Source organism: Lactuca saligna, chromosome 1 (genome assembly GCF_052625555.1).
Source record: "Lactuca saligna cultivar CGN05327 chromosome 1, ASM5262555v1, whole genome shotgun sequence".
NCBI lineage: Eukaryota > Viridiplantae > Streptophyta > Magnoliopsida > Asterales > Asteraceae > Lactuca > Lactuca saligna.
This window is the reverse complement of record NC_136417.1, coordinates 119,490,661-119,512,800: the sequence shown is the minus strand read 5'-3', so window position 1 is coordinate 119,512,800 and position 22,140 is coordinate 119,490,661. Positions and strand designations below refer to the sequence as shown.

At 31.8% G+C, this 22,140-nt stretch overlaps 2 long non-coding RNA genes across 3 annotated transcripts; one reads left to right on the top strand and one right to left on the bottom strand.

The window, feature by feature from the left end:
• Nucleotides 1-1,461: 1,461 nt before the first annotated feature.
• Nucleotides 1,462-3,519, bottom strand: LOC145043903 (uncharacterized). Its single transcript, XR_013681168.1, has 3 exons — nucleotides 3,412-3,519; nucleotides 3,051-3,167; nucleotides 1,462-1,637 (listed from the first exon to the last, which is right to left on the bottom strand). It is a non-coding gene; the product is annotated as an uncharacterized LOC145043903 (long non-coding RNA).
• A 375-nt stretch (nucleotides 3,520-3,894) lies between these two features.
• LOC145043892 (uncharacterized) lies at nucleotides 3,895-4,908 on the top strand. 2 transcript variants are annotated; one of them, XR_013681165.1, is made up of 2 exons: nucleotides 3,895-4,030; nucleotides 4,133-4,908. It is a non-coding gene; the product is annotated as an uncharacterized LOC145043892 (long non-coding RNA). The 2 variants fall into 2 exon arrangements; XR_013681166.1 differs by having other exon boundaries at nucleotides 3,951-4,063.
• The last annotated feature ends 17,232 nt before the right edge of the window (nucleotides 4,909-22,140 follow it).

Below are 22,140 nucleotides of genomic sequence, written 5' to 3'. Positions count from 1 at the left end.
TAACTCATAGACGATCATAGTAGTTTTTTCGAACGTATCCTTCATGAGAACCTATATTAACGAACCTATAATTTTAAGATTCCCCATACCTTATCTTCCAATCTTGTCTATGATTCATGTTACTGCCTTCATTTGCATTGAGTTTAACTTCCCACTGTCTTTAATCAACACATCATAATTTTGGGTGTAGGATCACGGTTAGACTTTAGTAGCAATACTTTCCTCCTTTTAGTATTTCTTTTACTATGTAAATCTTATGTAATTGCATTATGAAGAGCAGAAGAATTATTAGTAAAGTATGAATATTTACCACCTGCATTTTTTATTTCGTAAGTGTTTTAGTTTTGTTTTTTTAAATACATGACACACATTAATGAAAACTACTGGAACACAAATTTCAAGTCATTTATAAAAAATATTTCTAGAATTAAATGAAATTCAAATAAAATCACATTTGTAATTTATTAATTTAAAACAATATATATATATATATATATATATATACTAGTTTGTAACTCGTGGGAACCATGGTTATACAATTAATTAAACTTTTAAAATGTTAGAGTGCAAAGTTATTCATTCATGACTTTGTAAATGTTTGACTTTTGTAAAACTCACTTGCATGTGGTGCTTTAGCCTTTAGACCCATTTGGTAGTTAGAGTGAGAGAGAGAGACATGTAAACACCTCTATAAATAGTGGGTTTGTCCACTTGTAGAGGTGTGCTTTGAGAGATGTAGAAGTGAGTGTGTAAGTGTGTGTTAATTATGTAGTCTAGATCTAGATCCTTTTTGTAACACCATATACATTCAATATATCTCTTAAACACCCAAATCACCATGTTCAATTGTGCAAGCTTTAATTCCGCATGTCAAATCATGTTCTTTGTCACTACAATTGGTATCAGAGCGGGTCTTCAAGATCAAGGTGATTTTTGAAGAACGATTCTCGGTTTGGCAATTTTTGTCACAATTTTGAGCAATTTTGGTGAGTCTCTCTCTATGATCTCTCGTAATATTTGATTCGTGCATTGCGTTTTTGATTTGTGATCATTTGACTCGTTGGATCTAAATTTTTCTTGATAAACCCCATTGTTGATCCAATAAATTTTTGTTGATCAAGTCCCGATCCAATTTTATATTCGTTTATTTTATTCGAGTTTCAAATTGCATGTATTTGTTTGAATCAAGAACTTGTCCAAATTCATTGTAATTCATTTCATAAGTGGATACTGTTCATCGAGTAGCCCAATTCATCAATCAATTCATGAAGAGCCCAAAATGGAAATCAATTACTGTTCATATCCAAATACTGAGCCCAAACTCGTTTTCGATCCAATATCTTAAAACAAAGAGCCCAAAAGTTTATTAAAATCTGTCACACCCCCGGCCGAGGTGGCGGAACACACCGGGCTGTATGACTAAGTTCATGGATCACAGACAAATTGAATATATAGCACAAGTACAACAATAAACAAAATAGCATTCATGTTCCATCTTGATATTTGAATACAATGTTTTTACAAATAATAATAATAATAATACATTAATTTCCTTAACAGGTAGGCATATGACATAAAAACAAATAAACTTGATCACCTGTAATCCAATCTGTCTTGAATGTCTGCTTAGTGTTTTCCTGAGAATACATGTAGTTTTAAAAGTCAACACAAAGGTTGGTGAGTGTCATAGGTTTTCTGCTAACGTAGTAATACTTTTAATAAGTCTAAAAAGTATTAACTTTGTATGTATAACTATAACAATAGTTAAAAACAGTATCTGCAAAGTGTCTTTATAGTCCAAGAATGTATTTTGATATGAGTATATTCATGTTTTTAACATTTACTTGTAATAACTCCTTGAAAGTCAAAATGAATGTTTTGTATAAGTAACTTACATACTTAAAAATGTACTTATAATGACTTATTGAAAGCCAAAATGAATGTTTTGTATAAGTAATTTCCTTACTTAAAATGTACTTGTAGTGACTTCATTAAAAGTCAAAATGAATGCATTGTATAAGTAATTTTCATACTTAAAAATGTACTTGAAGGCAACCAAGCCTATGGTTGTAGTAAGAGAAAGAGTGGGAGAGAGATTCGTGTTAATGTTTTTAGTGAGTTCTATAATCGAGCTATGGAAGAGAAGTACCCCTCCCTACGACGCTTCATTGGACGTCGTAGTAACGATCGTAGACACATATCACCTGCTATGATTGATCAGTCGAAGGTTGTAGCTAGCAACCGCAGGTGGGGTTGTCGACCCCATATAGATCTATACATATGTACCTTGCTCCGAAGATTAACGATTATAGCAGTGTGGGGTAGGCTAAGTAATTAAACTCAGCTAATGAATAGTAGCATCTCACTCAAAAACCATTAACGAAAAGTTTGTGAATAACTCTCAGCCCTAACTTAATTATAGTTAAGTACCGGGCATAATGAATTTCGAAGTATAACATTTGTAAAAGCCGAGTATGGTTGACGTATTTATAAAAGTATAAATTACTCGCTTTTATAGAGATATGTATTTCAACATAACGAACTTCTATATGTGTGTAAAGCCATGCATAAAAGTATTCATGTATAGAAGTCTTGAAACTTTGAAATACTTTAAACTGGTAGTATGCATATCATATAAGACTAAAAATGCATGTTTCAAATTAATGAACATATGTACATGTATAAACTTTATGCATATAAACATATAAATATATATGTATAGTAATATCTTGAACCATTGAAATACTACACAATTTCATAATATAAAAATCATAAAACTTTGTATCATGTAGTATTTATTTTATGTAGTATTTGTTGTGTGAAATGGTTATTTCACAATAAAATAACCATAATACGTATACGAAAATTTACACTAGTTTATTCGTAACAATATAGTAAATTGTTAAATGATAATATTTTTATAAATTAGGTTTTTCGTATAAAAAGGTAATATATTTGTATAAACAAAATATATAGGCACATGTATTCCCCCCCCCCCCCCCCCCCCCCCCCCCCCGAAATAATATTGAAAAGGGGCCGTAAGAACTCACCTTTGAAACGTGAGTTCCAAACGTTTGAAGTTTGTTTCTTTTGAGAAACTTGCCGTGAGATTTTTTTGCGTGACATTCCTCGTTCTTAAAACGAATCACCGAGGATCTTTATATTTCCTAATAAACCAAAGGGTAGTTTTGATATTAATTATTAAATATATGGTGGTCTCTGTCAAAATAAATAGACTCTAGGGTTTGATTTTCCAAAACTCATACAATTAGGGACTGATATTGTGAAGAATCTCCATGGGAGGGGCTGTTGTGAATAAATGGTATCACTATTTGGGGATTGAGACTGGTCTTGTAAGCATTGGTCAACTCAGGGTAGATTTTGATAAATTTAAATGAAAGTTTGAGTTACCCTTGACTTTTGACTGGGTCAACTCGGAGCCCGTTTTCTTTTCTGGTTGAAGCTCCATACTCGACTACTGGATCCATCTAAAGGAGATTAGGGTCTTTAAACCCGCTCCATTTATTTTGATCGGGTAAGGAGATAAAGGGGATACAATCGGTTAAACTTCAAAGAAGTCTCGAGGAACACAGATGAACGTGAGGAAGACGAAGGCGATGTCTCAGCGGTGGATGATTTGTGATGCAATGGGGAGGTCGCAACTATCTTCGGCGACCCCTTGTGGCTTTCTACTCGTTGACGGCAACAGAGAGGACCAAAGGAAAGATCCTCTCATGTTCGTCTGCGTCTGATTGAGATGGGAAAGAAGAACGGGTCGAAGCAAACCGAAGGCATAAATCAAATTGGTTCAACTAGACTGAAGAAGGAGAAGGGTCGAATTGGCGGGTTTCCTTCTCATCCGGTTCTGAGGCGCGAGGGGTTGAGGAATTGCGATCAGGGGTTGAGGAATTGCGATCAGGGGTGAGCAAAACAAGAGGTCGTCGGCTCTTGCTGTTCATCGAAAAGGGAAATCGAAACTGGTGGGAGAAGAGGGTGAAGCGAAGGCAGCAAGGCAGCAGCGGTGACGAAGGTGGGTCTTCGGTGGTTTGATCGTCACTCACAGGTTTCCTTCTCCTTTCTCATTTTTTTATAGCAATCCATTGAAGTTTTTGGGTTTGAGTTGTGAAATCAGTGGGAAAGGAGAAGAAGAAACAAAGGGTTGCTGGGTGGTGGAATCGTGAGGGAAGCATCTCCGGTGGGGGAGTTTGGTGGTGAAGGTCGACGAGAAAAGAGGGATGGAGGAGATAGCTGATCCTCGGTGCCTCCCTTCCACGGTTTGTTCGATCATAACAGGTTTGCTTCTATTTTTCTTTGATTGTTTCATAGTAGTGGGTAGAACCTAAGTGGGTGTTTTAGGATGGTTCTGATCGTAGGGAAGGAAGACGGATTACAATAATCTCGCGTGTTTGTTTGCTATGGTTTTCGTTTGTTTGGATAGATATCGATGGTTTGTTTGTTCTCATCGTGAACAGGTGGTGAGTGGGAAAGTGTTTGTGTTTGATTTTTGATAGGGGATCGATGAGAGTTTTGGGTAGATCATTTTACAGGGAAGTTGTTGCAGGTACCTGAGAATCAAGAACAAGAGTGTTCTTGACTGGAACATGATACACAGAATAAGAAAGTAGGAAGCTGGATGTTTGAACATCTCTTAGTTTGACTGATTACCTCCATTGGAGGTGTTCTTGACTGGAATGAAGGAGTAGAAGGCAAGAAAACTGATGTTAAGGCATTGATGATTCATTGACGGCTTTGAGAAGGAAACACATGTTTCCTTTGTGTGTAATTATATGTTTTGTTTGGTGTGTAATTTTAGATAAGTTGAAATGTAGACGAAAAATGAATTGGCTGTAAATTTGATTTGCTTGTTGTCTTTCTTTAATTATTTATTTATTTCTTTGTATTTATTTATTTCTGTGTTTGTATTTATTTATTTAATGGTATTTATTTATTTCAATATATGTATTTGTGTTTGTATTTAAATAATGTATTTGTTTCAATATGTGTGTAATGTTTGTGTATGGTATTATTGGTGTTTTCCATTTGTACAAGTGTGTATATATATATATATATATATATATATATATATATATATATATATATATATATATATATATAACCAATAATAGAAATCACGTCGAAATAAATAGTTTAAGGTTTCGCGATTAATAAATCTAAGCACATCTGATTTTTGACTTTTATAAACATTTTTATCCAAAAATATTTCAAATATGAAATTAAATATTAAGCTATAGTCTGAATCCAAAAATGCTTTCGGAATCTCTATTTGACGTGTGCAAGTTCCTCAATTGATAGAAACAGTTTTAGTGGTTTTTAAGAAATCAATATTATACTGGTTTTTGATTCTTAAAACGGTCGTATCTTTTGCATATAAATTTTGTTTTGGACGGTTTTTATATTTTTTTGAATTAGGGAAACATGTACTACAAGATTAGAATATTTGTATTGCTCACAACTGCTTAACACAAATTTTCAGTTTTTCAGATGCATTCTTATGGTTGCAATTTGAGCTGTTTAATTTGTTTATCAATTTACACATTTAGAAGTAAAATACCATCTGGTATTTTAAAATAGTTGAAATAACTCATTTATTTTATATTAAATGCACCAAACTCAATGATTCAAACTACAAAGAGACTTACTGTGAGCTTGACCGTTCACAGTCTTTGACTTAAATTTCGAGATGTCACAAAATCAACTATATGATTCGTTGATTCATGGTTCTTCATCATGTGTATATAAGGGTTGTACTATTGTGCTTGTTCTTCATCGTTCCTTCATAGATTCATCTGTTGCATTTTTGTTCTTGATTCTCGATTTTATTCCTTCATCTCTAATCATCGTTTGTTGTTGATTGTTAACCTGAATTTTGAAATCGATTTCAGTAAATTTGTTGTATGATGATATCGCTTTTTGACTCAAAAAACGGTAAATGATTCATTAATCGTGATAAAATTGGTCAAGAACTTTGAAATTGTTGTGAAGAATAGTTGAGGAATAGTTGTTTGAACACCTTTTGATTTGAAATCGGACCTCAGAATCATTGATTTCGTGTTTATGATTTGTTGACTTTAAAAAGTCAAATTGTGAAATTTTCAAATCCGACATGCTGGAGTTGATTCAAGGATTTGAAATCATGATTTGAAGTAGATGATTCGGTTTTGGATCAGAGATACGAAATCAGATGAATAGAAAAATCGAGTATTGAGGATCGATTGGGTGTTGTTTGGGTGGATGAAAAACGAACGGATGAACTTTGAATCGATGGTAATTTCGCATATTTGAGAATCGATTGTTTATGAAATCGAGTTCACATATGGATGAACAATTGGAAATAATTGGATGAAATGGATGATTGTCGACTTCGTTAAATCGATAACTTATTTTGAAAAGTAATGTTCGCATTGGATGATTGGGTTAATGAATCGTTGAAGTCGATTTTGAGTTGGTTGATTGTTTCTGGGAAGCGAAGTTCGTGAGATTAAATTCATGTATGGTTTATTGATTTGGTTTATTCAGTTCGCAAGAGTTGATTTGCGTGAGTTCGTTTGATGTGGATTGAAATAATGAACGAACAGATTGATTTTTCCATTCGCATCTTGATCTTAATTGAATTCGCATCTGAGTCTCAATTGATGATGTTAAGAATTGAGTTCGCATTCAGATTCGCATGTGTGTAAATCAAAATTAAGAATGCGAATGTGATTAAGGTTGAAGTTCAGTTCGCATTTGGTTGATTGGGGCTAAAAATGCGAAGTCAAATGCGAAGTAGGAATGTGCGAAACTTTTCACTGATTAGTGGATTGGGGAAGAAGAAAACAAAGAGTTTCACATTTGGTCCCTGTTCTTTTCGAGAAATAACTCAAGAGACCCAACTTCGCAAGTTTGAAGAATATGCAGAAATTGTAAAAACGAATACTTGTAGTTTCGCATTTTTGACAGTTTATACCCAATTTCGCAAATGGGGTCATAAAATGCTGAAATTGCAGAATTTTCAAATCTGGTCTCTGCAGTTTGTGCGAATTTACGCTTTATGCCCGGTTTCGCAAATGGGCTAGAGTTTCGCATATTTGACTGTTTTAGGCGCAACGGGTCACTGCAGAATTTTGAAATTGATAATTTCTACCCATTTTTGAGAAATTTTGTCAAATGCGATCCGTGAACGGCAATAAAAATTGAATATTTTTTGGGTTTTCCGGATTGAAGTACAAAATTTATGCCACATGTTAAGGGGGAGTTTTGACATGAAAAATTCCGAATAGAGCACGTTCTTTTTCCTTTGGAGTTTTATAATCAAATTTCGATTATAAAAAGGGGGAGAAGTTTCATATGGAAATTCGAACTTGAATTTTTCATATTACGCGGATTTGAAGACCGAAGTGATCTTGAAGTTTTGAAGCCACGAGATGATGCAATTGGAAGTTCGGAAGTGATGTATTCGAAATGGGTTTGGAATTATTGAAGATTTTTGGGGTGTGTTTTTATGCGCAACTTTTGGGTGATTATTTGGAATTAATCATTCGTTGTTGCTCGGATTGTAATGTCTCACATCCTAGAGCCCAAATTGAAGAGTCATGGAAGAATTGAAGATTGAAGTTCGTTTCGACATGTGTCACCTTTGAGGCTCGAACTGCGTAGTGCTTGATTTTGGAAGATTTGAAGTGGGTCATTCATTCCTAACTTTGAGGGGGAGAATGTTAGGGTGCAAAGTTATTCATTCATGAGTTTGTAAATGTTTGACTTTTGTAAAACCCACTTGCATGTGGTGCTTTAGCCTTTAGACCCATTTGGTAGTTAGAGTGAGAGAGAGACATGTAAACACCTCTATAAATAGTGGGTTTGTCCACTTGTAGAGGTGTGCTTTGAGAGATGTAGAATTGAGTGTGTAAGTGTGTGTTAATTATGTAGTCTAGATCTAGATCCTTTTTGTAACACCATATACATTCAATATATCTCTTAAACACCCAAATCACCATATTCAATTGTGCAAGCTTTTATTCCGCATGCCAAACCATGTTCTTTGTCACTACATAAAATAAAAACTAAAAATTATTAATCAATTATTTTAAATAAATTATTAATTAAGAGATTTAATTTTTTAGTTATATAAATTCTAATCATTGATTTAAACAAATATGCGAAATTATATCACTTCATAATTTGTATTAAGTTTATTTTAATTTTTATTCTAATATTATTAATTTAATGTAATTATAGTGGGAAATTTAAAATTTGAAATTTAAAATGGAGAATCAATAGTTTACAAATGTCATGTGTTAATTAGGAGATATAATATGATGATACATGCCAAAAGAATATTAAAATATGCATTAATTACAACACTTAATAAGATGACACATATCAAGAGGAGAATAAACATATTCTTTTATTGGATATATATATATATATATATATATATATATATATATATATATATATATATATATATATATATATAAGTTCAGTAGAGAACCATTATCAATAGTTCTCGAAACAATCAAATATTTTTTCAAGTTTTGTAATTTATTCTTTATCGAAAAAATAACTAAAAATATCAAAATTCATAAATTCACATTGTGAAAGCTAAATTTATTTTTCAGATTCATCGTGTAAATTTAGATTCACATTGTGATTTTGATGAAAAAAAGTGTCTAATTTCAAACCATTAGAAAAATGATAAAAAGTTATAAATTTATATATTTTGAGTTTATTTGTTTGATAAAAAAATAAGATCTAAAAGTTATAAAAAAAATGTTTCTTGGTTCCATGGTTAATAATGGTTTTCGATTGAATATATATATATATATATATATATATATATATATATATATATATATATATATATATAGAGGTAGATTGGCATACATAAAAAATGTTTTTATCAATTTTTAGTAAAATATTTTTTATATATTAGAATTGGAAAAGATACAATTCCTTCCCACCTTAAAACCTATATAAATATCATTTGTTAGATTTTTGGTTTACTAAATTCTCTTTATATACCAAATAAGTAGAAGAGGTCGAAAAGAGAAAGCAAAATTATGGCTAAACTCTTCCAATCACATTTGATCATTATTTCTATATCTTTTATCATATTGTTTGTTTGTAATCAATGTAAGTTCCGATTAGTTTTTTATTGTTCACATGTTGTATATTTTATTGATTTATTTTACTACTAATAGTAACATTTTATTGTTTCATAGGTAGCAAAATTACAATCAGTGACTCAAAAAATGTTGTAACCAGTAGTTGTGATGGGACGTTTTGTGGCCCATCATTTGATGATTCGTATTGTTGTTGTGGAGGCCGAGATGTATGTGACAAGAGTGTAGGTTTATGTGACAAAAAATGTATGATAAGTAGAAAATGTTGTGCCACTAAAATATAACTACTATTACTATTGACTAATATATATTCACACATCAATCTAATTACTAGTTGTACCCTTATGTGTGTGAATGGATGAATTTATGTATGTATGTTTGAGTTTTTATGTGAGTGAATGGATACATATGGTAGTACCTATCTTTTATGTATAAGTATATAATGAAATAAACCAACTATCTTTACTTGGCTATATGTTTTTTTTATGTTTTGTGAGTCTCATTTATCTAAATGTAAATACAATACATGTTTCAAAGGCCCAACAATAAGGTGGTACTAATAAAAAATGTACCCATATATAGGGCTAAGAAGACAAGACAAACTATAATACTATATAAGTTACACTAATACATCTTGTAGTTTTTAACGGCTTGTTAAGAATGGAGACTCAAGTTTTATAGGAAGTCCATGAAAAGTGTTATAGTGTGGACCATTGTAAAAAAAGTGCCTCATATATATAAAAAAAAATGTGAAGGATCCCAATATGAAAAGTGGAAACTTTCTCTTGGAAGAATTTTATATCTATCTTTATATGCGTTTTCCAATGATGTTAAACAATATTGTTGGAGAGAAAGTGACACTTACATTATCAAAATAAATGATGTTGGCTTGTCGACATGGAACTAGAGTTGACGAAGGAGGTTTTTTTCAGAAAATTGGTTTTAACCAAATTACAAAAATTGGTTTTCCTAGTAGAAAAGGTAAATTGCCCATAAAATACCCTTAGGTATTCATATATATATATATATATATATATATATATATATATATATATATATATATATATATATATAAGTTATACAGTGATAAAGATAACTAAATATTTAAACTATTCTACCTTATCATTTACAATAAAAACATAATACTAAACTATCCATATTTATCTTATAATCGACTTTTGTTTACATTCCACCTCAATCTTCACTGTGGTAAGGTTTAGATTGTGTTTAAATCTTTCCAACATGTTTTGTGTAACAAGTTTGGTTAACCCATCTGGAAGTTGATCCTTTGTGGATATAAATCGAACATCCAATGCTCCCATCGCCACCTTTTCTCTAACAAAGTGAAAATCGACTTCTATGTGCTTAGTCCTAGCATCAAACACCAGATTCGCTGTCAAATATGTGGCTCCAAGATGATCACACCACAAAACAGGTGGCCTAGGTTGATGCACTCTTAACTCCTTGAGTAATGACTGAATCCACATTGCTTCAGCTATGCCATTAGCTAAAGTTTTGTATTCCGCTTCAGTACTCGAACGAGAGACCGTAGGTTGTTTACGTGAGCTCCATGATACCAGATTTGGACCTAGAAATATTGCAAACACTCCGGTTGATCTACGATAGTCCAAACATCCAGCCCAGTCAACATCAGTAAATACACTCAATAGTGTACACTTAGACTTTCGAATACTCAACCCTGTATTCGTAGTACCCTTTATATATCTAAGAATACGCTTGACTGCTTCCAAATGAAGATTTGTAGGTTTTGATAAATATTGACACGCCTTATTGACGGCAAATGAAATATCTGGCCTTGTGAGAGTTAAATATTGTAGTCCTTGTGAGAGTTAAATATTGTAGTCCTCCAACCATACTTTTGTACTTGAATGTATCTTCCTCACTAACTAAATATTTGAACTATTCTGTTTACATTCCTTATTATTAATTACAGAAGGGAAGCCATAAACATCTTAATTATTAATAACGAAAAGCAAGCCATAAAGATTGTTAAAAATAATAAATCGTTGTATGTCATTGTTCTTCTTTGTGATACCTGCGTTTTGGTATATCTTAACGAGAAAATAATCGATAAAGTAACATAGTTGAATGACTTTAGAAAACAAGTTAAGTGAGTTTTGGCCATCCCACATATATCAGAGAATGATAAAATAACTTGGTTTATAAGTATAAATTTTTTTACGCCATGTAAAACTTATGGAACCATGGTCATTTCTTGTACATAACTGGTGGGGTGAAAATACAAATGAACCACCTATCGATCAGGAAAAGTTTAGCGATATTTTTGCAAAGTATATATTTTTCGCAATTGTTAGTTAAATTAGATTTTAGTTACAAAGCTCAAATTAACACGTTAATCTTGTGATAAATAGAGGTGTTTATATTCATCATAAATTCTCAATTGTAGAATGTGTAATATAAATACCACTACTCTACAACCAATTTGAAAGTACATGAGACTAGAATTCACGAAAAAAAAACACATCTCGCGTTCTTCTACATTTGTTCCATTCCTCCTACATTTAACGTAAAATTCAAGACTTTGTTAGGTTCGGCGATCTGGAATAATCAATCGAAGTTGTTGGAAACAAACATCTGGTAGTGGTTGAATTTGTTTGAAGAACACTACGGCTCAACATTTTCTGTTTTTTTGTTTTATTTCGTACATTTCCGTAATATTATTCCTACAATCTTAATTCATTTATATGAAACGAATAAGAATTTTTTTCTTCTATTTTTGTGCTTTTCTAAAAGTCTATTTTTTTAGTTTTGTTATTGTTTGATTTTGATAGATAGGAAAAAAAATTACATTAAAGTTGTCATAATCAAAGTTTTTTGCATTGGATTTTTTATCCGAAAAATGCATCAGATTTCAAGATCACAATTTGTATCCAAGTTTTGCATCCAAATTATATATAAATTTTCTCCTTTAGAAACATAAGATCAGATTTGTGTTAGAATTGTCCATTAAGTTTTTATGAAAAATCAGAATCTAAGCATTGTAAATCTAAAATTTCATCAGTTTTTCGCATCAAAAAACAAGGTTCATATTTCTGCATTCATGAAAGTTTTCAGAAGCAAGATAATTTGGTTTTCATAATTTCAGTTTATAGTGTTTCAAAATTCATACATGATATTCTAATTTCAACATTTTAGAATTTCAGAATTAACAAAGACAACTTGAGTTTTTCTGCTGAAAAATAGGTTCGGTTTTAGTGAAAAAAAAAACAACAGTTTCAGTTTTACTTAAAAACATCTTCGTTTTCATATTTCAAAAATAATATTTAGTATTATGTATTTTTCAAAAATTTAATTTTTAGTGTATAGAATTTCACCGAAAGCTTTCTAATTTCAAAATTGATGAAATAGATTTATAGATATTGACAACAGTTTTTGACTATTTATATTATGTTGTGTTCTGTCCAAGTAGGTGGCATAAATAATATATGAAAATTGTAGGTCTAAATAATTAATATCATCATCCAGAATGAAATCGTTTCATAAGTGAACTATATGGATGCTAAATCCAATGAGTAGTGGATTGATACGAGTGTTGTGCTCAAAGAGGGAGTGATTTAAGAAGATTAAAGTTTTGGATATTTTCTATTTTTCTCAACGTTGAGGCACGAATTTATTCCAGAAATGATATCACCTCGAAAAGAGTCGACCCGCAATGATGTGTTGTATGTTCCAGACATTAGGAAGCACTTAGTCTTTAGATGGTTATTGAAGAATCATGGATTATTCTTGGCGTTTGAGTCAAATAAGTTTGTATTAGCCAAAAAATATATATTTTTAAAACGGGGCTATAAGGATGGTGGAATGTTTAAATTCCATCTGATGTCTAATACTCATAATATCAATGGCATGAATAACCCTTCCACTTACTTGCTTGAGTCTTCTAACGTGTAGGGTGCTAGACATGAACATGTTAAATTTGACACATTAAGGTGGTTAGTCAAACTTGAACACATCTCTTCCATTCATATAAACTCAAAATATAAATGAAATACTCATGTTGAATCAAAGTTAACATGGCAATCATTCTAGTCCATTGAAAGGATGACATAACTACTTGCATTAATTCATATATATATATATATATATATATATATATATATATATATATATATATATATATATATATATATATATATATATATATATATGTGTGTGTGTGTGTAACATGAACTCAAATCCACTAAAAGGTGAAAATAAGAACTTAATCACCATATTGATGATTGCGCTAACATTTGTTATGTTAACATAATTAAAGTAAACATGAAACGATAAACAAGTTTAAAGTATATAAAAAAAACAAGTTCAGAATTAACTCAACAATAACATTAAATTAATAAGAAGTGATTATGGAGATTACTATGTATCACCATTTGCAAATTATTATTATTATTATTATTATTATTATTATTATTATTATTATTTTCAAATCCTAGTATAAGACATTAGCTTATTGCATTAAATTCACCATAACAAAAAAAGCATCACAGACATGGAAACTCATATCTTAAAACATATGTGATATTTATAAGTTCTGCTTTCCATGTCTTTGTGGGGGAAGTTGTCTTATAAGATACTTACCTTTTAGATAAGGTACCCCAAAAGAAAATGGATAAACAACATTACTAGTTATGGTTAGGTATAAAACCAAATTGCAGATACATTTGATTGTGTGGGTGCCTTGCAAATGTTGTTATTCATAAAGGAAAGATAATGGAATCAACAAATATATCATACTTTGAAAACATGTTTTCATGTATTGATAAAGCAAAGACAAGTGCTCCAAAAACATTTGGGCATAAAGAATTTTCTTATAAAGAAGAAATAGAGGAAAAAATAGATCTCTAACAGAATAAAAGGCATAAGTAGATTATTTCTATATTATATGGTTCAAAGAACCTCTAAATTTCCTTGAGAAGGAGTCACTTCATAAAATTACATCAGTGAAGAAATGGTCTCCATCTTCCAGAATCATACATGTAAGCTAGTGGATTTACTTCTAGGATACAAATCAATTTTTACAAGGAATTTTAGAGCAGATTGGTCCATACAATATGAGAATTGTTTAAAACATAATTGTGTATGGTTTCAATAGAAATATTTATTGATTTCTTGTGTAAATTTGCAATCAGACGATACTTCTTTACTTGTAGAGTTATTTCCATATAATCCAATAATATTAGTTGCAAATCATCAAAATAATATAAATGTTTTATTATGAATATTAAGGCATTTAACAAAAAGTTGAAAAGATTATGAACGGAGTTGCATCAACTACTACAACATAAATGACTTACAACTATAATTTTGAAGGCCTAAAAAATTTGACCATATCCTACCACCACACTTACTTTTTCATCAATAGTGTGACCCTATGTCGTGACACCATATATATCTTATGACCAAATTGAAAATCAACAATTAAGTCTTGCTATATCCAACCTTTACTCACATGTAAAGTGAATCATAAACAAAACAAACGTGACCATTGTTTGCGTTTAATGATACATAATTGATAAAACCATCACATTTTATCTAATTGGTGTGGCTATTTGTTACCCTTTAGCCACATTTAATTTTGTGATCATGCTTATAATTAACATTTAGTAACATCTATGAATGGACGACGAGAATATTAAAATGTGCAAGTATATATTATAAGAGTAAATAAGAGTACTAGAAAATAGCATTAACCATAAAGCCAACTAAAATAATATACAAAAACGTTGTAATCAAAATATACCTAGCATGTATACAAACAAAAAATGAAATGTAAGTCATAAAATGAAAGCTACATTAATTCTTCCTCCTAATAACCATGCCCCTTGTCTTAAATGCCTTAGGTTTTATATAAGATAATTTTCGCTTTTTAGAGTTGGAAATGTTACCCTCCTTACTTGAAGTTGTAGTCGGTACTTGTAGCAAAAAAAAATTGTATGTATCGTCGACCATTAAAAGAAAAATGATTAAAAGAAAAAAAATACTTGAAAACATATAACAGAAAAATGATTAAAAGAAAAAATACTTCAAACCAACAAAACTTTTATGTGTTGTAGAGTCTATAAATTGTAAAAGTCGAAGTGTCTGTTCTTAGTTTCGCATGATAATTATTTTACTAAGTCTTCATTTGTGCGAAGCGTATTGTTAAGGATTTAGTATATTTTTTGTACACTCATGTTTCCTATAAATATGGACTGAGGTTAGAAGTAGGAAAACGAATGATTCAACAAGTGATTCACTAGTCATTCGCATGTTTCTCTGCTTATGTCTATAATCAGTTTCTTCATCAATATAAGATCTGATTAATATTTACTCCTTGTGTTCTTACTTTTCATTCATATAATCATGATTGCTTTCTAAATCTCGATTACAATTCTCTTAAATTGGTATCAGAGCAGGATTCAAACTACATTAATCCGATTTTCGTTTTAGAATCATTTGCTTTTTGAGTAGTGATTTTACTCAAAAAATTTCCGCGCATTTTGGTTTTGAAAATCTCTCTTGATCTTCATATTTGAATCGATTCTGCATTTGAATTGTTTATTCGAGTAATCGATTAGCAATCGGTGATCAATTCATTTGATCAATTCACAAATTCATCAAGTTTTTCAAGTTTATCTGAAAAATTCTAGTGTTCATCAATGGCGAACTTCAACATGAATACCATGACTTCTTTCTCTCACTTGCTTGGTTCTTCAACCAAAATTCCAATGTTAATCCCTGAGTACTATGATCAGTGGGCTGATAGGATGGATGATTACTTAAATGGGATTGATGAAGAGCTCTGGAATTGTATCAAAGGAACAATTCTACCTCCTGTAAATGTTCAATCAGTTGGAGCATCTGCTTCTTCAAACGATGTTACTGAACAACAGAATCGCCTGAAGAAGAATGAGAAAATATGTATGAGGGAGCTAAGAGGTGCTCTCCCTCATGTGGTTTACAATTACATTCGTCGTTGTAAAGCAGCCAAGGAGATTTGGATCACACTGAAAGAGAAGTATCAAGGCAGTGAGAAGACAAAGATCAATTCCATTAAGCAATGTCTTGTTGAGCTTAAGGAATTTAGACAAAAGGATGTTGAAACAATTGAAAACTACTATGATCGTCTGAATGAGCTTGTTTATCGTTGCAGCAAGTATGGAATCACAAGATCTCTCATGGAATTCAATCTGACATTCATCACGGGTCTTTACAAAGAGTGGCATACTGTGAGTATGATGATAAAGAACCAACAAAGTTTTGATACTTCCTCCTTGAATGATCTCTACAACCAGCTAAAAACACGTGAAAGCGAAGTTACATAAATGTTTGAAGAATCGAAACAGAGTCTAGGAGGTCCATTGGCTTTAGTTTCGAAGGTTACTGAAATTGATGTTGGTGAGAAGGAGGAATCAGACAATGAAGGTTTCTTAATGAATTCAGATGATGAAGCAGTTGCATTTTATTCGAACAACAGAATTAAGAAATTTTTCAAAAAGCCTTTCAATCCAAAAGGAAAGCAAACTGATGCGAAGAGTGGTTTCATAAAAGCTGGAGGTGAGGAGAAGAAGAAATTTGAGAAGATTGAAGAAAAGCAGAAAGATGTGAAAGCAGAGAAGAAACTAAAAGGTGACTCTAGAATTGATTGTCATTACTGAAATGGTGCGAATCACTTTGCAACTGATTGCATGTTGAGGAAGAAAGAGGAGAAGAAGAACAAAATCAAAGATGAAGCCTACTACTCAGAGAAACTTGAGGATGTACATGCGAAGGCGAAAGGATTGTATTTGGTTGCGAAAGGACAGTTTGAAGAAGAAGAAAGTGGAACTTATCAGATCTGGTCTTTAGGATCTGATGATGAAGAGATGAGGCACCCAACTCATGGTGCAATGTTCGCAAGTTATGAAGAAAATTGCGAAGAGAATGTTTCTGTACGATGCTTTGTATCTAAGTCCACCGATAAATCTCCAATGACAACTAAGGTACGTGCTATTCTTGAATCTTTTAATATTCCTTTATCTGCTTATGATGCTGAAATAACTTCATTTGATGATACTGTTGCTTATTTTGATGTTGTTATTGTGTCTGCTAGTACTGAAGCACAAAATCTAAATCCACAACTAGTTAAGACAAGAAGACAATTAGAAATAAAACGAAGCAGAGTAGATAAACTTGAATTACAAATGACAAATGTAAATTGTGATAGGGACAATATTCATAAAAAAGTTAGGTTGTTACTAGCACAACGGAACATTTATTGTAACTCTGCCAAACGTTTATATGCGAAGTTAACAGCTTTACATCATTCATCTGAGATAAACAAAGAACAACATAGGAAATTACTACATTTTCTTGAATTTGAACGCGAAAAAGTTGATGTTGTTTCTTAAGACTGCGAGAATACTATTGCTCAATTTGACAAAATACCTGATGATAGATTCACATATGGTATTGTCAAAACTGATGAATTTTTGAATGCGGATGAATTGTCTAATATTGTTAATGAATGTTTGAAAATGAACGAATAAGTGAAAATCTTAAAGAAAACTAAAACTTCAACTCTTGATTCTCAAAACAATTATGTTGATGTCAATGACAATTCAGATAATGTGAGTGAAATCAGTGAGATTGAAGAGGAAGAAGAGGTTGATTGTTTTCAACTATCTATCATTAATATAACATCTAAGGTCAAAGGTAAAGAAATTATAGTTGATTCGATAGTAAAGGATGAAAATGATAAACCCTCTACTTCGCAAACTTGTGACTTTGACAATGTGGAAGTTGAAAGCTGTAAGTCAGATGACACTGATGAAGACAAAGAAGAAGTGAAAGATTCGCATGAATCACGTCAACGTGTTGTTGTTAATCAAGTGTTTGGTTATACAAAATAATTCGACAAAGTTCTTAATGACAAAGGTGCACATTATTTAGAAATCAACACTGTGGTCTATCCAAATTTTACATGCACTGATAACATGATTTTTCCAAATCAAGTCTTCGTCACAGTTGGAAATGTTCAGAAAATCAAGCCTGAATTCAATAAAAATGGTTGAAAATGACAACAAAAAGTCAACTAGTGAAGGTTTCTTTGCAAATCAAAATACGGTAGAAAACAATTTAACTCAAAACTCTTATGTTTTTGAACGCCAAAAATCATCACAAAATGGATGGTTAAAAGTGAAAAAGAAAACAATTTTTTGAAAAAGATGAAAAACAAAAGATGGAAGTGAAATTGAATTCTCATGAATTTAAGTTGATGTTTGGAAAGTATTCAAAAGAAAACAATGCTTCAAAAAGAAAAGCAAGAAAAGCAATCTTTTAGCAAGTTGTGTCTAATAATAAACCTAAAGTTGCGAAAGCACAAATTCCAAGAACAAAACCATCAAAATTTCAAAGAACACACAAACAAAAGGATACAAGTTCTTACAAACCAATATATTCTGTTGACAAAATTTCAATGAAAAATAAAGATGAATCTGTTCGAAAATTTGACAGCATTAGAAAATTTGAGACTTCGCAAAATTTTGTGAATGATCATAAGTTTCAGAATGTTATAAAATTAACAAACAATTCACCAACTTTGGATGTCAAAACTCAAACAAAACCAAAATTTTCACCCAAACAACCAAATTTTCCAAATCCTTCGATCACAAAACTGATTAAAGTTTCGTATACAAAAGGAAAATCTAATGTATATACGATCAACAATTGGCTTGAAGGGCAAGGAAAACAATACCAAAATGGAATGTTTTCAAAGCAATAGATAAAAACTGCATTCGAAAAGTTTGTGAATGAGTCTTTTACTGATAGTTCATCATCTCATGATTCGCAAGTTCTAGTACAAAAGTTGAAACCAGTTGTGAAAGTTGCGAAGGTTCTGAAGGATGAGGTGAACGTCAATGGAAATCCAAAACTATCGAACAACTATATTTTAATATCTAGATCTGATGATGTTGATTTAATCGATAATGTCACAGACAAAGTGAAAATGTGGTTTTTAAATTCAAAGAATTTGTTCAAAGCTACTAATGAAGGACCCAACAAGTCTTGGGTTCCTAAATTCTTTCATTAAATGCAGGTGATATATGACGAGCAATATGATGTGAAATGGTATATTGATAGTGGTTGCTCTCGTCACATGACTGGAAGAAAGGAAAACTTGTGAGATTATAGAAGCTTAGAAAATGCTGGAGTAGTCAAAATTAGAAACAATCACAAGTGTCAAGTGAAAGGTTATGGAAAAATCACAAATGGACAATTCACAGTTAATCGGGTTACTTATGTCGAAGGTCTTCAACATAACTTGATTAGTGTTTCGCAACTTGTTGTGGATACTAGAAATCAGGTTGTGTTCAATGAAGAAGGAAGTATCATTTCGAAAGTAGAGACAAATGAAGTACTTCTCAAATCCAAAAGATATGGAGACATGTTCACACTCAACATCAAACCGATTATGGGAAAACCTGCAGTGTGTCTATTATTGAAGGCCTCTAATGATGTTAGTTGGCTTTGACATAGAAGATTGTCTCATTTGAACTTTCGCAATATTAACAAGCTTGTCACTGAAGATTTGGTTCGAGGTTTACCTGTACTGAAATTTGACAATGATACTTTGTGTGTAGCTTGCGAACAAGGAAAACAACATAGAAAAGGTCATCTGATTGTGATAGACTCAAAAATCGTGGAACCGTTGGAACTTCTTCACATTGACTTATGTGGACCATCGATTGTTGCTACAATTAATAAAAAGCGGTACATTTTAGTTATTGTTGATGATTTTTCTCGATTTACATGGGTATTCTTTCTCAGGTTAAAATCTGAAGTTGCTCAAACGATGATTGATTTTATTAAAAAGATTGAGATGAGTCTTAAAAAGAATGTTCGCAAAATTAAAAGTGACAATGGTTCTGAGTTTAAAAATCAAACACTGTATTCATTTCTCATAGCCAAAGGCATTTCACATAATTTCTCATCACCATATACTCAACAACAAAATGGTGTTGTTGAAAGAAGAAATAGGTCTCTATGCGAAGCGGCAAGGACCATGCTAACATATGCAAACTTACCTCAATATCTTTGGGCTGAAGCTGTGTTGACTACATGTTTTACTCAGAATCATTCATTCATTCACCGAAGATTCAATATTACTCCATATGAAATACTCAACAATCGAAAACCTAATGTAAAATTTTTCCATGTTTTTGGTTGCAGGTGTTTTATAATGAATCTAAAAGATAATTTGACCAAGTTCCAAGCGAAAGCTAATGAAGGCATATTCTTAGGATATTCACAAAATTCAGTTGCATACAGGGTGTTAAAGAAGCGAACAAGAAGAGTTGAAGAAACTTTCAACTTAACCTTTGATGATTACTGTCTTAAACAAACAGATAGTAAATTTGAAAATAAATCAAATCTTGTTGATTCAGATACTCAAATTGAAAATTCAGATATCAATGATTTTGATTATGACTGAATTTTCGGAATTCCTAACAGGGCAATTGATGCGGAAGTTCATGCTCCTGATAATCAAACATCGGAATCTTCAAAACATACTGATGATTCAACACTTACTACGAATTCAATTTCTTGCGAAAGTGTGCCTGAAGTTCGTATGGAGGGGGAGCATACGACCACAAATATACAGGGAGAGCAAACTTTCGAGGGGCAGAATGAGACTATGAGTCATCAAGTTGAGGGGGAGCATTCGCAATTACCTTTAAATGATCAATAGGAACATCATTTTGAGAGGGAGCATCAAGATGAACATCATGTTGAGGGGGAGCATGATGAAACAGAGACAATTAATGTTGATGAAAATGATGAAATTCATGAATTAAATGATAATTTTTCTATTGCATGATCTGAAAATGAAGATATGTATGAAGATGCACCATTGCAATTCAATCCTGACTTTCCACCACTTCAGAAATGGACAAGGAATCATCCCAAAGAATAGGTGATTGGGAATCCACAAGATGGTGTGTTGACAAGAGCTCAAATTCGTGCGAAAAATGAGGTACTGAATGCGAACCAAGAATTATGTATGTTTAATGTTTTTATTTCAAAAATAGAGCCAAACACAGTAAAGAATGCTATGGAACACTCAGATTGGGTTGTTGCTATGCAATCTGAACTGGCTGAGTTTGACCGAAACAAGGTTTGGAGATTAATTCCTAAACCTTCTGATGTTTCGATTTTCAGATTAAAATGGATTTTCAAAAACAAAACCAACAAAGATGGCAATATTATTCGAAATAAAGCTAGACTAGTTGTTAAAGGCTATTCACAACAAGAAGGAATAGACTATGAAGAAACATTTGCTCCTGTCACAAGACTCGAAGCAGTTCGCATATTTTTAGCGTATGCAACTCACAAAGACTTTGATGTTTTTCAAATGGACGTTAAGCGTGCATTCTTAAATGGAGAACTAGAAGAAACAATTTATGTTGAACAACCACCAGGATTTATAAATGAGGAACATCCTGATCATGTTTACATACTAGACAAAGTAGTTTATGGGTTAGAACAAGCACCAAGAGCCTAGTACGCAACACTTACAACTTTTTTGAAACAATCTAAATTTAAACAAGGATCAGTTGACCCCATATTATTTCGCAAGAAAGTTGGGAATCATCTTATGCTTGTTCAAATTTATGTTGATGATATTATTTTTGGCTCAACCGACCCAGTATTGTCTACTGAATTTGAAAATCTCATGAAGAGTCAATTTGAAATGAGCATGATGGGAAAAATTAATAATTTTCTTGGTTTAAATATAAGATAGAACAGAGATGGAATTTTCATCAACCAAGAAAAATATACAAAGAATTTGCACGAAAAGTTTGGAATGACAAACATCACGAAGCTTAGAGTACCAATGGCAGTGGGAACAAGACTAATTCCTTTGTTAGATACTCCTGCTGTTGATTTAACACTTTATCGAAGCATGATAGGGTCTTTATTGTACTTAACTACAAGCAGACCTGATATTATGTTT